Source organism: Carex rostrata, chromosome 3 (assembly GCF_964058835.1).
Source record: "Carex rostrata chromosome 3, lpCarRost1.2, whole genome shotgun sequence".
In the NCBI taxonomy this organism is placed as follows: Eukaryota; Viridiplantae; Streptophyta; class Magnoliopsida; order Poales; family Cyperaceae; genus Carex; species Carex rostrata.
In genome coordinates this window covers 3951639-3970375 of record NC_135920.1, presented here as the reverse complement: position 1 = coordinate 3970375, position 18737 = coordinate 3951639, and the positions used below count along the sequence as shown (strand labels likewise).

Genomic DNA, 18737 nt, shown 5'->3' with positions numbered 1-18737 from the left:
AGAGCATTTGATTCATCTTCCCTTGCTCATGCATAAAGTTCTCCACAGCAGAGGCAACATAGGGTTTAGATGGTCCTGAGTATGGTGCTCGGTTGTTTGAGTTATTGAATGCAGCATTGTTGTAGAAGTTGCGGTTGTTATTGTTTCTGCCAGAAGGGTTGTTGTTGAAGTGTGTGGGGTTATTTTGCTTCCACCTCCAATTCTGTTGTTCAATCGGGTCCTTGGAATAGGTTCGGCTGAAAGGAGGTTTCGGGAAGTAAGATGGCTCATTGTTAAGAGAATTCACTTGCTCGGGCTCTTCATCTCTTTGCGCAAGCGGACAATTCTCATACTCGTGTCTCTCATCTCCACACATAACACAAGGCTGTGGTTGCTGATTACCAAGCGCCTTGACACTCATCTTGTCAAAAGCCTTCTGCATGGCATCCATCTTGGCGGTGAGAGCTGTGATCTGATCGACCTCAATTCGGCCTCCTCCAGTTCCTCGAGTGCTCCCTCGGCCAGACCATTGTTGGTTGGTTGCCATATTGTCAATTAAGTTCATTGCCTCGGTAGCCTCTCGATCCATGAGAGCTCCACCTGCAACTGCATCAACTGAAGTACGAGTGGTATCAGTTAAACCAGCATAAAAAGACTGAACAAGTAACCATTCGGGAATACCATGATGTGGACAAGAGTATTGCAATTCCCTAAATCTTTCCCAGGCCTCATTCAGTGGTTCATCAGGCCTTTGTCTGAAACTGGTCAGTTGGGTTCTAACATTGGCAGTTCTCTTATGGGGGAAAAATCTGGTCAAAAACAGTTTGGACAGTTCCCTCCAAGTGGTAATTGAATCCCTTGGTAATGACCCTAACCATTTCTTGGCTTTATCTCTAAGAGTGAAAGGAAATAAAGCAAGCCTAATGTAATCAGTTGTTGCGCCATTGATTTTAATGGTGGCACAACACTCAAGAAAAGTTTGAACATGGGCATGCGGATCCTCATGATCCATGCCATGGAATGTGTTTTGCTGGACGATGTTGACAACGCCCGGATTGAAGTTGGGTTGGTTGCCGGCAACCCTTGGCAAACAGATTGCTCCTCTAACATCTCCTGCTCTCGGGACATTGAACTCTCGCAATGTCTTTGGCTCATAATCTTCTCCTTCATCATCTGAGAATTGATCCTCTTCTGGTGGATCATTGATGGGCGGAATCATTGATGGGTGGATTAACTCCGCCGTTATTCATTGTGTCTTGTTCTAGGTCTGTCTGGCCTCTGTTGTCGGCTGGTACGGGCCGTATGAATCTTGTACGGGCCGTACGGAGAGGTGACAGATGCGGTGGTGCTGGAACGAATGAGTTGGAAGTCTGCCCTTTGCTTCCGAGATGGTAGTGGTTCTTGGGCCGTGACTCTTCCAGTATGTTCCTGCAAATAAGGAAAAAGAAAAAGAAAAATTAAAATCTAGAATCAAGCAAAAATAAGAAAAAGTCCAGAATTTTCGTTGCCGTTCCCCGGCAACGGCGCCAAAAACTTGTTCGCACAGAATATATGCTACAAAGTTTCAGTATAGCAAGCTATACCTTTTAAACCTTTGTTATACTCTGTCAAATCAGATAGCAAGTGCACTATCCTATCGATGAGTATGCTCAGGTATCGATCCACAGGGACGGAAGAAAATGACCGGACTTATCCTAGAATTACTTGAGATTCTAGAAGTGAGAGAAAATTGGTTTGGTTTGGTTCTGACAATTCTAATGATTTATGACAAGTTTAAAAAGAAATAAAAGAGAATTAAAGTTGTTTTCAATTGATAAAAAGGCGTTTCCAGGGTTCATATTTCATTTCTGTTCAGCCCCGAGGCATACGGCCCGTATGGGAATCCATACGGCCCGTATGGGAATCCATACGGCCCGTAGGGGACCCTGAGTTAATGCTGCAGCTACTGTTTTCTGTGCTGATGCTAATGTTTAGGGTTTCTATCGACCAGATCTAGATACCTAACCTCAACTTTCGCATTTTGGCCTAGTACCCGATTACCGGACTCAAATACTTCCCTCTTAGATGCGTTAAACCTCAACTTTCGCATTTTGGCCTAATTTATCCAAGTTACTTGTTGGTTTACTAAAAGTATCCAAGGACTTTCTCCTCAAGGAAAGTTTCACCTTTCGGGTACTCCTTGGTTTCACCCTACTTCATATACTTTATTCGGTTGGATTAAATGTCATAGACTTGGCTCCTAACACTTAGATGTGCGCATTCATCTAACGGGATGACTAATCAATTCAAGCAACCACAAATAAAGCAATCAAAATACTACTCAACAAGGTAAAAACAAAGCATTCAACACAAAATCCAAGTAGCAAGAAAACAAAACCAAACTAGAAACTACATCTTAGCCCTAGAAACAAAGTAAATTAGCTACTCATGTTCATAAGATAACACAAATAACAAGAGATGAAAGAGTTCATGACAAAACAGTGGAAAATCCGAAGATCCGTTGCAAACTCGCGTTTTTCACTTCTCTTCCTCTTCTCCTCCTCTTGTCTTTTGCTCCAAGAAAAGTTGTCCAAGTTCCAGTTGTCCATCCCCTTTTTTTGGTGTGGAAATATCTCATTTAATGCCCCAGATCGCGCCTGCAGAGGCTTCCTTTTCGGCCTCCTTGATTTCAGCTGATTTCAGATTCTGGCTGGATCTTCCAATTTAACGTCCTACGGCCCGTAGGGGACCCCATACGGCTCGTAGGGCTGTGCTTTGTCTTGGAGACTCTGTTCCTCTGTTGTGGAACCTTCTGTGTGGTTGGGCAGATCCTGTACGGCCCATAGGGTATGTCATACGGGCCGTATGAAAAGTTGTCAGATCCAGTTTTTCGCCCTTTTTCCTGCAAAATACCAAACAAAATATAGCAGTACCACATTTCTTCGAAATACAAGTAAAAAGTCCACACTTATAGGCTTTAAAGCACAGGTTTTAGTGTAAATCGGGGCTATAAATAAGACATAATATGGAGACATCAAGTTGGATTTATGCTTAGCTATATTATGTTAACATTTTGTTTATCAATTAGCGGAGGAAAAAAAAAATAGAGCCGTCTAGAGGCCTTTCTTTTCGTTAGTCATTGGTTTATGTATATAATTTTGAGATAAAATAATTCATAGTAGGAAATATTATGTTAAGAGAAAAACCCTCCCTCTCGCTCGTTCCAGTGACTCCACGAGTCTAGAAAGCCCTCAACCCGGTCTCGCCGTCTCGTTGTTTTGCTATCTCTTTCTTTCTCTCCACTTCATACCTCGCTGTTCCAGTTTTCTTACTTCAATCTGGGCACAATGTTTCTCTACGTCGCATTCAGGACCGTCAGGTAAAATTTATTTTAGGTTTCGGCTAAATTTCAAAAGTTTCAACTTTTCTATTGTAACTATTGTCCGATTTTCGACCGACGTTTTTATTTTTACACTTTCTCTAATATATTTTAATAAAAATATTCAAACTTTTGAAAAAGTTTTAAAAATACCCATGTCGCAGGAGGAAAACTCGGGTGCTGTTTTATTTTAACATTCCTATGAGATGCTGATTTGGTAATTTGGTTATATTTATTCGTCTTGACATCTCAGTTAATTAGTGCAAATTAAAATTTATTTATAGTTGGATTTATACTTAGCTATATTAAGTTAATAATTTGTTTATCAATTAGCAGAGGGAAAACAAACTGGGGTCGTCTAGAGGCCTTTCCTTTCATTCGTTATTGGTTTAGGGTATATAATTATGAGATAAAAAAATTTATAGTTAGAAATATTATGTTAAGAGAAAAACCATCTCTCTCGCTCGTTCCAGTGACTCCATGCCATGGCATGGAGCTTGATGACTAGCTTGGTTTAAATCATGCAAATGGCGCTACCTTCTGTCGTACACCTGGTTCATGAAAGACCATATCCTTGGCAGCCGCGCGGCTCATGGTGCTCCATGCTCACGCAATAAGAAGTATGCTCCTCCTCCTAACAAACAAGACAGAAACGTTGGAGAAACGGTTTCCTGCCTCTCAACCGGCATCAACCTGGAGATGCCATTTCAAGGCTCCAAATGTCAGAGTCCACGTGCCAAGCACTAGTTGGATCATAATAGATGAAAAGAATATGCTTTAGAACCTTCCAGCTGATGCTAGCTGTCCATATTCCCTTTGCACGCCAACCGTTCGAAGAAATGAATGGTCAAGATGAAGATGCCAAAATCAAACCCTGATGAAACCCTAGCCCTGAGGCTATATAAGGAGCATAATAGAAGAGAAAACACAACAATTGAACACACAAGAGAGATATAGAAAACAAGATAGATACACATTGTAACACACACATATACACAGATTGAGGGCTCTTTGTCTCTTCTTTTTCATAGTTCATACTCAAGCCTTGTGCTTTTCTCCCATTTCTTCAAATCAATAGCATAGAAGAAGCCTTGATGGCTGTATGATGTATTAATTCCCTTGGTGAATAAAGTTTATTTGAAAGTTTTCTATTTTTCTTGCATTTTCTCTCTATTTTATTAGATACATTGCTTTGATCTTTTATTCATCTCGATCTACTCCCTTAAATTTGCTGTTTTGAAGCATGAAGAAGAGAGCTCCATGCCATGGCATGGAGCTTGATGACTAAATCTTTTCTTTTCTCCTTTTCTTTCTTTTCTTTCTTTCTTTTCTTTTCTTTCTCTCTGATCCTTGATCTGTTTGAATAATGTAAATAAGGAGAGTATAAGGAGTCAAGCCAGCTGGCTTCTCTTTATACTTGATTTATAAGAAGTTATTTAAAAGGATCAAGTGATCTATGTATGATAGAAGTAGCAAGGTCAAGCCAGCTGGCTTCCTTGCTATTTTCTTTTCAAATGGACCTAAGATGAGTATTGAAAAGCTTAAACCCCAAGGCAAAGCTCCATGCAAGTCATATACACCAAATTATGCAAAGTCAAGGGGTTAAAAGTTGATTCGATAAATGTCTATTGAAGGATGGAGCTCAAAAGATGTGAATAGACATCAGTGCATACTGAACCAGGTCATTCATACTCTCAAAAGCTATGATCTCCTAATGATCATGTCCAAATCATAGTGAGGAGAACACTTAAAAGTGATTTTTCTAAAAGGCAGGGACCTATTTGCAAAAATACAGGTTCTGACAGTCTATGTTCATGTCAAAATGATGTTTCTCATAGCTTGGAGCTTTTAATTTTGATCTTCTCTCTTAATTGATGACAACACAGTGTCTTTGAAGCCCTTGAAATCTGTTATAGACCCAAACCAGAATCCATGCCATGATTAAAATACCTTGTACCAGTCTCTGATACCATACCAAGCATAAACTCAGCGATAAATCATGTAAATAATCCAACTGGTACAATGCAATGTGCTATAAATAGTGAAATGCACTGATCTGATAAAATCGCCGATTCTGATAAATACAAGGACCAAATTACAAAATGGACTTCACCATTGGATAGTGAATTTAAAAACACATGAAATGCACCTAAATTTTGCATCATTTGGATTTCCCTACAGAAAGATATGGTTCTCCAAAGTTCATCTTTTAAAAATATAAAATGCTGAATTTTCTGTCAGATTTACCAGCTATGCCCCTCATGCTACACAAGCCTTTAAACTGAGAAATAATGCTCAGGAAATTCTGAAATTTGACACATAAGTCCCTTGTACATATATCTTTGAATCTGTGAAATAAAAATCACCTCTCATGTACTAAATTCATGAGAAATCAGATCAAAAAGTCTGAAAATATGCATATGACCTGTTCTGGTCGCATTCCCCATTTGGAACCCTTAAAAGGACCAAAATATAAAATAAATTGCACAGATGGATAGCTAATTCCAAGCCAATAAAAATTGACATCAATTTCATATTATTTGGATTTCATTTCAATTAAATATGAATTTTGGAAGTTCAGCCCTTTGAAATGATAAAAAACAGCAAATACCAGTACAGTTCATACCTGTCCCTGTGTTTAACCTTCTGTCTGGTACAGCTAGGTAGCTCCAAAGTTCATGAAATCTTACCAGAATATAGAAGATTCTGTCCTGAGAATTTTCATATAAAGAACACAAAATTTGGATCAGCAGAACTCTTGGAATTAAATTCTGAAGTTAGCTACCAGCATGGTAACAACAGCTATTTACCAGCAGAGTTCCCTGTACAAAAACGCCTGTTTCATATAGTTCTGAATTGAGTTTAATAAAACTGTTTTACGTGCATACAGGTCATGACTCAAGGAAGATTTTCATATAAAAAACATGAAGTTTCGTGTAGCCAATTGATGGGAATTGATCTCCAAAGTTCAGCTGCTCAGAAAATGCTACTGTCAGAAAAATGGACATTTGACCCCTGACAGCTGCATTGTCATTTTGAGACCCCTAAAAGAGTTGAAATGTCAAATAAATTACATATTCAGAAACTAGACTTCAAGCCCATCAAGATAGACATTAAATTCGAATTAATTGGACTTGTATTCAGTTCTGAATTTAATTTCAAAGTTGATCAGATCAAAAATATAAAAATACAGCAGCTCAAGGATATTTCTACCCCTTCTGTTGAAATTAAATCTGAAAAATCTGAAAACAAAGGCTTTCATGCCACCTTTGATCCAAAACCTAATTCAGAGCAAATTGATCTCTCTCTGATATGATCAGTATGCCTATAAATGATCCAAACAATCTTTCCGAGTACTTGAATTGACCTTAAATCCTTTGCATCACTCACTGGTATCAAACCGGTACTGAAACTGGTGCAACAGAATCCAAGTCATGCTCAAGTCACCTCCAAACATGGAATTGATGACTTTAATGTCTTTCAAATCTCCATACGATCTCAAATAGTTGATTCGTTGAAGAAAAACACAATAGAATCAATCAAAATCGACTCAAGCGTTCATTGGTACTGACAGGCACTGTTCAAGCCTAGGTCGCCATCTCCGATGAACTTCAACAGTCAACAATAGGTGCACTGTGATCCCGACAACCAGACGAGGCCAATGGTATTCATAGCCGGCGCCGCCGTGATCGAAGATGGCCGGAACCTCCCTTTCCTGGCCCTTGTCAGGGATGAACCCTATGACCTATCGGGTTGCACGATTCTTAATGCACCTGATCAAATCCAAAGGCCCAAGTTCAAATCCATTAACCTAACGGCCTACTGACGCATGGGACCTACTTCCGTTTGATTTGTTTAAAGCTCCAGCACCAATCTTGGAGCCCATTTGGCATACATCTAAGCGGCGGCACATTAATTGATGATCCAGCACATTCATTAAGGCCCAAAAGCCCAATCTTAAAGCCCCTTTGATCAAACCATATCCAGTGTTAATCCCAATGCCCAAATGTCAGAAATCCAGACCTCTGGACACATATCAAAGCCCAATGATCTCAATCCAATGGCTTGTGCACAACTCAAAGGCCCAAAAGTCCAAATCTCAAAGCTCTGCACTAATCTTAAAGTCCACATGTGACCAGAAGATCCCTTTTTGCACATAAACCCCTCTGTTTATTTAAAATATGCAGAGAAGTCCATATAAATTTACAAAAAGGCCCCTGTCAGCATAAAACTTTCTCAAACAAGCCCTTAAAGGCCGATTTTACAATACAGACCCTGTCAAAAGCCCAAATCATAGCCTCAAGTCCTCCAGAAATCACAAACAATTCCCTGAAACATAAAATCTTTATAAATAAGTCCTTTCAAGTCCTTTTTTACCATAACTTTCTCATACTGAGTCCAAATCAACTCAAATCAGTTCCAAATGAACCCAAATTCAATCCTCTACAATTCTAAACAACATTTGAACATATCCAGGTGCCAGCCATAATCTGAAATGACTAAAATGCCCCTTTCTTGACATATCTTTGATAGTTAAATGCTCCTTTCAAATTAAAAAAAAACATATAAATGACATTCCTCATGTGTGTCCTCATATTTTAAATGTGAAATCCATATTTTCATGCATACATCAAGGTAACTGACCAAAAAGAAATCCAAAGTTAAATGAGAACCAACCGCATGACCAAAGTAAATCATACATGAGCCCCCTTTTAGCCCCATTATTCGGTTCAACCCAAATAGGCACAAATCCTGGAATGCATGAGGTGTTCAGTTTGACCCGAAAGGTCTTTCTGATGTAATTAACGGCGGGGGCTTGCGCCCGTCGAGAGTTTAAACGTCCTCACAATCGAAAATAATAAAACCTCCGACAACTGATCATGAACGTAGGTTGTCACAAGAGGTGAACCAGAAGGAATGTAGAAAGAAATCCCCAGTGGATGCCTTCCCCTGAGTTCGGTGACCTGCTCACGTTCACCTCAAAGAGCCAGAGCACTGAACCCGGCTAGGAGCGTCTCCACCCAATCATACCCAGAGTGAAAAATCTGCACCGTTAGCTAACCTGACGCCGTGCAACTTTCTGCGCCCTACAAATTTGTTTATCAATTAGCAGAGGGAAAACAAACTGGGGTCGTCTAGAGGCCTTTCCTTTCATTCGTTATTGGTTTATGGTATATAATTATGAGATAAAAAAAATTCATAGTTAGAAATATTACGTTAAGAGAAAAAACCTCCATTTCGCTCGTTCCAGTGACTCCATGAGTCTAGAAAGCCCTCCACCCGGTCTAGCCGTCTCGCCATTCCCCTCTATATTTCATTCTCTCCGCTTTATACCTCGATCTTCTTGTTTTCTCACTTCACTCCAGACACGGTGTTTCTCTCCGTTGCATTGAGGGCTGTCAGGTAAAATTTATTTTAGGTTTCCGCTAAATTTCATTAGTTTGAACTTTTCTCTTGTAACTACTGTCTGATTTTCGACAGTCATTTTTATTTTTACCCTTTTTCTAATATATTTTGATAAAAATACCAACTTTTGAAAAAGTTTTGAAAATACCCAAGTCACAAGAGGAAAACCCGGTTGCGGTTTTATTTTTACCCTTTCACTAAGATATTGATTTTCTAATTTTGTTATAGTTGTTCAATGATACCTCGCATATTTAGCCTATATTTGACTTGATTTCATACCAAATTCACGTTCTAAATTGTCAAAATCATGTGCATTTCATTGATATATCCTTAGAATTTGGTACTGCTGAGAGTTTGTTTGTTTTCTGCAGGATTGGAGCAAAATAAACGAAGAAACGGCGTTTTGGGACTCTCTGGTACGGCCCTTACCAGGCTTGGTACGGCCCTTACCAGGTTTGGTATGGCCCTTACCAGACTTAACCGATCCAGCCTCCCTCCGATCTTGTACGGCCTAGCCGTACCACTTTGGTACGGGCCGTACATAGATGCTGCCTGACAGAATTCAAATCTTGGCAGAGGCTATTTAAAGTGGGGGATCTCTCCATTTTTGAGAGACACATTTCATTCCAGATTGAGAGCTCAGAGAAAGAGAGAAAGAGAGCAAAGGAGCAAGGAGAGAAGAAGAAGGAAGAGGAAGAGGCGAAAATCGACGGATCAACCTCTTCTCCACATCCGATCTTCGATCTAGTTCTATCATGCCTCTCTTTATCTCTTTACTTGTATTTCTGGACAGATCTATGACTTGTGAGTAGTAGATCATTGTTTCTAGGATTTGTAGATGAATTTTCTTGATTTGTGTTGCTTTTCTTGATTTGGATCTTGTATGAACTCTTTTGATTGTATTGATTGTGTATTTGCTTGTCTTGATTGCTTTGTCTTTCTGTGATTGCATATGGTGTGCCTATAGTGGTAGATCAACCCTAACAAGGTCATGTGACCATTGCCTTCTCTCAACCAAACCAATCCCTTTAGGTAGACTTGTTCGAATTGAAGCCGAAAGGTTGAATTCTCCCCTAATTGACAGATTAGAGGATACCTTAGATCTCCAATCAATCAACTAGAGGATCTGGACCAAAACACGAGAGTTGAGGTTTAGAAACCCTAGAAGGTGAAGAATTGACTCCAAAACCTAGATCTTGAACCAACAAACGAGAGTTGAGGTTTAGGAACCTTAGGTATGGTCAATTGAATCTTTCTCAAGAGTTTAATACGAGGTACCAGCAAGAAATGCATCAACTCAAACTTGTAAGCTCTGTACTGGTACATCAGTACGGGTCTTACAAGAGTGGTGCGGCCTACCCGTACCAAGCCCTACTCGGCTTGGTCGGACCAGGTTGGTGCGGCCTAGCCGTACCAACTTGGTAAGACCCGTACCACTAGAGGCAAATCAGAGATGAAGTCTGAAACCCTTGAAACATCTTTTATCCTAAATCAAAACACAGTTTATACCTTTCCTTGCACAGTCACTATTCTATTGCATTGTTTGATTGCTTGAGTTGATTCTTTAGAAAGATTAAATACCAAAACTCCCTCTTTCTCACTTCTAGTCTTTAGTCGAGATAACTAAATTCTAGATAAAGAAACCATCCCTGTGGATCGATACCCGATTATACTCCTCGATAGGGTTGTGCACTTGCAACCCTAATCGGAAGGTGTAACCGCGGTTTTAAAAGGTACGCTCCCAAGCGTACCGAAACTTGCGTTGCGCTTTCACCGCGAACATTCAACTTGACGTCTTAGTTAATTAGTGTAAATTAAAATTTATTTATAGTTAGATTTATACTTACCTATATGATATTAACATTTTGTTTATCAATTAGAAGAGGAAAAAAAACGGGAGCCGTCTAGAGGCCGTTCCTTTCGTTAGTAATTGGTTTATAGTTATATAATCTTGAGATAAAATAATTCACAGCAGGAAATATTATGTTAAGAGAAAAACCCTCTCTGTCGCTCGTTCCAGTGACTCCATGAGTGTGGAAAGCCCTCAACCCGGTCTCGCTGTTCCGCTCTCTATTTTTTTCTCTCCGCTTACTACCCTGCTCTTCCAGTTTTCCCACTTTAATCCGGGCACAGTGTTTCTCCCCGTCGCATTCAGGGTCGTCAGGTAAGATTAATTTTATGTTTCGGCTAAATTTCAAAAGTTTCAACTTTTCTCTTGTAACTACTGTCCGATTTTCGCCTGACATTTTTATTTTTACCCTTTCTCTAATATATTTTAACAAAATAATCAAACCTTTGAAAAAGTTTTGAAATACCCACGTCACAGGAGGAAATCCCGGGAGTAGTTTTATTTTTATCCTTCCTATAAGATGTTGATTTGCTAATTTGGTTATATTTATTCGGATTTACGTCTCAATTAATTAGTGCAAATTAAAATTTATTTATAGTTGGATTTATACTTCGCTATATTATGTTAATAATTTGTTTATCAATTAGCAGAGGGAAACCAAACTGGGGTCGTCTAGAGCCCTTTCCTTTCATTCGTTATTGGTTTGTGGTATATAATTGTGAGATAAAAAAATTCATAGTTAGAAATATTATGTTAAGAGAAAAACCCTCCCTTTCGCTCGTTCCAGTGACTCCATGAGTCTAGAAAGCCCTCCACCCGGTCTCGTCGTCTCGCCATTCCCCTCTATATTTCATTCTCTCCGCTTTATACCTCGATCTTCTTGTTTTCTCACTTCACTCCAGACACGGTGTTTCTCTCCGTTGCATTGAGGGCTGTCAGGTAAAATTTATTTTAGGTTTCCGCTAAATTTCATTAGTTTGAACTTTTCTCTTGTAACTACTGTCCGATTTTCGACAGTCATTTTTATTTTTACCCTTTTTCTAATATATTTTGATAAAAATACCAACTTTTGAAAAAGTTTTCAAAATACCCAAGCCACAAGAGGAGAACCCGGTTGCAGTTTTATTTTTTCCCTTTCAATAAGATACTGATTTTCTAATTTTGTTATATTTGTTCAACTTGACGTCTTAGTTAATTAGTCTAAATTAAAATTTATTTATAGTTAGATTTATACTTACCTATATGATATTAACATTTTGTTTATCAATTAGCAGAGGAAAAAAAACGGGAGCCGTCTAGAGGCTGTTCCTTTCGTTAGTAATTGGTTTATGGTTATATAATCTTGAGATAAAATAATTCACAGCAGGAAATATTATGTTAAGAGAAAAACCCTCTCTCGCTCGTTCCAGTGACTCCATGAGTGTGGAAAGCCCTCAACCCGGTCTCGCTGTTCCGCTCTCTATTTTTTTATCCCCGCTTACTACCCTGCTCTTCCAGTTTTCCCGCTTTAATCCGGGCACAGCGTTTCTCCCCGTCGCATTCAGGGTCGTCAGGTAAGATTAATTTTATGTTTCGGCTAAATTTCAAAAGTTTCAACTTTTCTCTTGTAACTACTGTCCGATTTTCGCCTGACATTTTTATTTTTACCCTTTCTCTAATATATTTTAACAAAAATAATCAAACCTTTGAAAAAGTTTTGAAATACCCACGTCACAGGAGGAAATCCCGGGAGTAGTTTTATTTTTATCCTTCCTATAAGATGTTGATTTGCTAATTTGGTTATATTTATTCGGCTTGACGTCTCAGTTAATTAGTCTAAATTAAAATTTATTTATAGTTGGATTTATGCTTAGCTATATTATGTTAACATTTTGTTTATCAATTAGCGGAGGAAAAAAAATAGAGCCGTCTAGAGGCCTTTCTTTTCGTTAGTCATTGGTTTATGTATATAATTTTGAGATAAAATAATTCATAGTAGGAAATATTATGTTAAGAGAAAAACCCTCCCTCTCGCTCGTTCCAGTGACTCCACGAGTCTAGAAAGCCCTCAACCCGGTCTCGCCGTCTCGTTGTTTTCCTATCTCTTTCTTTCTCTCCACTTCATACCTCGCTGTTCAAGTTTTCTTACTTCAATCTGGGCACAGTGTTTCTCTACGTCGCATTCAGAACCGTCAGGTAAAATTTATTTTAGGTTTCGGCTAAATTTCAAAAGTTTCAACTTTTCTATTGTAACTATTGTCCGATTTTCGACCGACATTTTTATTTTTACACTTTCTCTAATATATTTTAATAAAAATAATCAAACTTTTGAAAAAGTTTTAAAAATACCCATGTCGCAGGAGGAAAACTCGGGTGCTGTTTTATTTTAACAATCCTATGAGATGCTGATTTGGTAATTTGGTTATATTTATTCGTCTTGACATCTCAGTTAATTAGTGCAAATTAAAATTTATTTATAGTTGGATTTATACTTAGCTATATTATGTTAATAATTTGTTTATCAATTAGCAGAGGGAAAACAAACTGGGGTCGTCTAGAGCCCTTTCCTTTCATTCGTTATTGGTTTATGGTATATAATTGTGAGATAAAAAAAATTCATAGTTAGAAATATTATGTTAAGAGAAAAACCCTCCCTTTCGCTCGTTCGAGTGACTCCCTGAGTCTAGAAAGCCCTCCATCCGGTCTCTCCGTCTCGCCATTCCCCTCTATATTTCATTCTCTCCGCTTTATACCTCGATCTTCTTGTTTTCTCACTTCACTCCAGACACGGTGTTTCTCTCCGTTGCATTGAGGGCTGTCAGGTAAAATTTATTTTAGGTTTCCGCTAAATTTCATTAGTTTGAACTTTTCTCTTGTAACTACTGTCCGATTTTCGACATTCATTTTTATTTTTACCCTTTTTCTAATATATTTTGATAAAAATACCAACTTTGAAAAAGTTTTGAAAATACCCAAGTCACAAGAGGAAAACCCGGTTGTGGTTTTATTTTTACCCTTTCAGTAAGATACTGATTTTCTAATTTTGTTATATTTGTTCAACTTGACGTCTTAGTTAATTAGTGTAAATTAAAATTTATTTATAGTTAGATTTATACTTACCTATATGATATTAACATTTTGTTTATCAATTAGCAGAGGAAAAAAAACGGGAGCCGTCTAGAGGCCGTTCCTTTCGTTAGTAATTGGTTTATGGTTATATAATCTTGAGATAAAATAATTCACAGCAGGAAATATTATGTTAAGAGAAAAACCCTCTCTGTCGCTCGTTCCAGTGACTCCATGAGTGTGGAAAGCCCTCAACCCGGTCTCGCTGTTCCGCTCTCTATTTTTTTCTCTCCGCTTACTACCCTGCTCTTCCAGTTTTCCCGCTTTAATCCGGGCACAGTGTTTCTCCCCGTCGCATTCAGGGTCGTCAGGTAAGATTAATTTTATGTTTCGGCTAAATTTCAAAAGTTTCAACTTTTCTCTTGTAAGTACTGTCTGATTTTCGCCTGACATTTTTATTTTTACCCTTTCTCTAATATATTTTAACAAAAATAATCAAACCTTTGAAAAAGTTTTGAAATACCCACGTCACAGGAGGAAATCCCGGGAGTAGTTTTATTTTTATCCTTCCTATAAGATGTTGATTTGCTAATTTGGTTATATTTATTCGGCTTGACGTCTCAGTTAATTAGTCTAAATTAAAATTTATTTATAGTTTGATTTATGCTTAGCTATATTATGTTAACATTTTGTTTATCAATTAGCGGAGGAAAAAGAAAATAGAGCCGTCTAGGGGCCTTTCTTTTCGTTAGTCATTGGTTTATGTATATAATTTTGAGATAAAATAATTCATAGTAGGAAATATTATGTTAAGAGAAAAACCCTCCCTCTCGCTCGTTCCAGTGACTCCACGAGTCTAGAAAGCCCTAAACCCGGTCTCGCCGTCTCGTTGTTTTCCTATCTCATTCTTTCTCTCCACTTCATACCTCGCTGTTCCAGTTTTCTTACTTCAATCTGGGCACAGTGTTTCTCTACGTCGCATTCAGGACCGTCAGGTAAAATTTATTTTAGGTTTCGGCTAAATTTCAAAAGTTTCAACTTTTCTGTTGTAACTATTGTCCGATTTTCGACCGACATTTTTCTTTTTACCCTTTCTCTAATATATTTTAATAAAAATAATCAAACTTTTGAAATTTTTTTAAAAATACCCATGTCGCAGGAGGAAAACTCGGGTGCTGTTTTATTTTAACATTCCAATGAGATGCTGATTTGGTAATTTGGTTATATTTATTCGTCTTGACATCTCAGTTAATTAGTGCAAATTAAAATTTATTTATAGTTGGATTTATACTTAGCTATATTATGTTAATAATTTGTTTATCAATTAGCAGAGGGAAAACAAACTGGTGTCGTCTAGAGCCCTTTTCCTTTCATTCGTTATTGGTTTATGGTATATAATTATGAGATAAAAATATTCATAGTTAGGAATATTATGTTAAGAGAAAAACCCTCCCTTTCGCTCGTTCCAGTGACTCCATGAGTCTAGAAAGCCCTCCACCCGGTCTCGCCGTCTCGCCATTCCCCTCTATATTTCATTCTCTCCGCTTTATACCTCGATCTTCTTGTTTTCTCACTTCACTCCAGACACGGTGTTTCTCTCCGTTGCATTGAGGACTGTCAGGTAAAATTTATTTTAGGTTTCCGCTAAATTTCATTAGTTTGAACTTTTCTCTTGTAACTACTGTCCGATTTTCGACAGTCATTTTTATTTTTACCCTTTTTCTAATATATTTTGATAAAAATACCAACTTTTGAAAAAGTTTTCAAAATACCCAACTCACAAGAGAAAAACCCGGTTGCAGTTTTATTTTTTCCCTTTCAATAAGATACTGATTTTCTAATTTTGTTATATTTGTTCAACTTGACGTCTTAGTTAATTAGTCTAAATTAAAATTTATTTATAGTTAGATTTATACTTACCTATATGATATTAACATTTTGTTTATCAATTAGCAGAGGAAAAAAAACGGGAGCCGTCTAGAGGCCGTTCCTTTCGTTAGTAATTGGTTTATGGTTATATAATCTTGAGATAAAATAATTCACAGCAGGAAATATTATGTTAAGAGAAAAACCCTCTCTCTCGCTCGTTCCAGTGACTCCATGAGTGTGGAAAGCCCTCAACCCGGTCTCGCTGTTCCGCTCTCTATTTTTTTCTCTCCGCTTACTACCCTGCTCTTCCAGTTTTCCCGCTTTAATCCGGGCACAGTGTTTGTCCCCGTCGCATTCAGGGTCATCAGGTAAGATTAATTTTATGTTTCGGCTAAATTTCAAAAGTTTCAACTTTTCTCTTGTAACTACTGTCCGATTTTCGCCTGACATTTTTATTTTTACCCTTTCTCTAATATATTTTAACAAAAATAATCAAACCTTTGAAAAAGTTTTAAAATACCCACTGTAGGGCGCAGAAAGTTGCACGGCGTCAGGTTAGCTAACGGTGCGGGTTTTATGTGTGGGTGAGTGGAAATGCTCCCAACTGGGTTCAGTGCTCTGGTTCTTTGAAGTGAACATGAGCAGGTCACCGAACTCAGGGGAAGGCATCCACTGGGTATTTCTTTCTGCATTCCTTTTGGTTCACCCCTTGTGACAACCTACGTTCATGATCAGTTGTCGGAGGTTTTATTATTTTCGATTGTGAGGACATTTTACTCCCCGACGGGCGCAAGCCCCGCCGTTAATTACATCAGAAAGACCTTTCGAGTCTATCTGAAGACCTCATGCATTCCGGGATTTGTGCCTATTTGGGTTGAACTGAATAATAGGGCTAAAAGGAGCTCATTTATAATTTACTTTGGTCGTGCGGTTGGTTCTCATTTGACTTTGGATTTCTTTTTGGTCAGTTACCATGATGTGTGCATGAAAATATGGATCTCATATTTAAAATATGAAAACATACATAAGAAATATCATCTAGGTGTTTTTAATTTGAAAGGAGCATTTAAATATCATTTTTATATCTTTATTTATAAAAATATGTCAAGAGAGGGGCATTTTGGTCATTTCAGTTTATGGCTGGGACCTGGATATGATCAATTATTATTTAGAATCATAGAGAATTTGATTGGAGTTCATTTGGAACTGATTCGAGTCAATTTGGACTTAATATGAGAAAGTTATGGTCAGAAAGGACTTGAAAGGACTTGTTTGTAAAGATTTTATATTTCCAGGGACTTGTTTGTAATTTCTGGAGGACTTGAGGCTGTGATTTGGGCCTTTGTGTAAATTTGCACTGCATATTTTAAATAAACAGAGGGGTTTATGTGTAAAAAAGGATCTTCTGGTCACATGTGGACTTTAAGATTGATGCAGAGCTTTGAGATTTGGACTTTGAGCCTTTGAGATGTGCACAAGTCATTGGATTGAAATCATTGGGCTTCAGAATTGGTGCAGAGATGATTTAGTTAAATGGGCTTTGAGATTTGGGTTTTTGGGCCTTGGACATGCGTATTGGGTTTATGGGCCTTGGATATTAATTTAAGTAACATCGGGCTTGTGTCAAAACTCGTGCAAAACGGCCCAAACGGTTATTATGACATGTGGGGTCCAATTGTCGGGATCCGTTAGACATAGATTTGAATTTGGTTCATTGATCAAACAGACTGCTTTGAGATCTGTGCTTCCTGCTTTGAGAATCGTGCTAAAGGGTTTCCAGTCTAGGGTTCATCCCCGATGAACTGAGTCCGGCGGATCTAAGCCACGGCGGCGCCAGCCAAGGGTATGGTTGTGATCGTGAGGTTGCCAAGAGTTGATTAGTGCCATTGTCGGTCACCGGCGACCATCGGAGGCTTTGGTTCACAGATGAGAATATCGGTACCGGTACCAATGAGGGTTTACTCCGGGTCCCTTTGATTTGGTTATGATTTCCTTCGATAACTTAATCATTTGTGATTGCAAGACTGCATAAAAGCGTTAAAAAAATGTCAATTTCACATTTGGTTGAGTTTCAACCATGGAACATGCCTTTTGCTTTGATTTCAGTACCGATTGGGTACTATTAACTGGTACAGAGTCACTAAAACTGATTCAAGGGTTCAAAGGCCTTTATTTGATCATTTTAAAGAGGCTTATGCATGTGAGAGGGTTTAATTTAGGTTGAATCAAGTTCTGACTGTACATGGCATGAAGAGTTCATAATTTCAGAACATTTTTAACCTATTCCCTTGTGAATTTGGTACACGAGAGATAGATTTCCTTTCACAGGATCATAGAAGGGGATGTCAAGGGTATCTGTACCAATCTTTATCATTTTAGGCAATTTATTTACATTTATAAACATTTAATCATTGTCAGGGGTATTGTTGTTCATGGTATGCATAATTCTTTGTATTTAATTTTGATTTAACTTTGAATTTCAATTCAGAGATGAATATGAGTCCAAATGGTACAAATTTGGTGTCTATCCTCATTGGTTTGAAGTCTAGTTTATGAATATATCATTTATTTGACATTTCAACCCTTTTAGGGGTTTCAAACTGGCAATGCAACAGTCAGAGGTCAAATGCCCATTTTCTGACAGCAGCGTTTTCTGGATAGCTGAATTTGGGAGATTAATTCCCGTCAGTTGGCTACACCAAATTTCATGTTCTTTACATGGAAATCTTCCTTGAGTCATGACCTGTATGCATGTAAAACAGTTCCATTACAATCGATCCAAAGATATATGAAACATGTGTTTTTGTACAGGGAAGCTTTGCTGGTAAATAGCTGCTGTCATCATGCTGATGGCCAAATTCAAAAATTCATTTCAGGAGTTCTGCTAATCCAAATTTCATGTTCTTTATATGAAAATTCTCAGGACAGAGTGCTCTACATTCTGGTAAAACTTCATGAATTTTGGAGCTACCTAGCTGTACCAGACAGGGGGTTAAATACAGGGACAGGCATGAACTATACTGGTATTTGCTGTTTTTTATCATTTCAAAGGCTGGACTTCCAAAATTCATAACTAATTGAAATAAAACCCAAATAATATGAATTTGATGTCCATCTTGATTGTCTTGGGATCATCTATCCATCCGTGCAATTTATTTCATATTTTTGGTCCTTTTAAGGGTTCCAAATGGGGAATGCGGCCAGAACAGGTCATATGCATATTTTCAGACA

The 18737-nt window shown here is 38.1% G+C and overlaps 1 non-coding gene across 1 annotated transcript; it reads left to right on the top strand.

Annotated features, from left to right (window-relative positions):
- Positions 1 to 656: 656 nt before the first annotated feature.
- Positions 657 to 763, top strand: LOC144552355 (small nucleolar RNA R71). The gene has a single exon (XR_013511089.1). It is a non-coding gene; the product is annotated as a small nucleolar RNA R71 (small nucleolar RNA).
- The last annotated feature ends 17974 nt before the right edge of the window (positions 764 to 18737 follow it).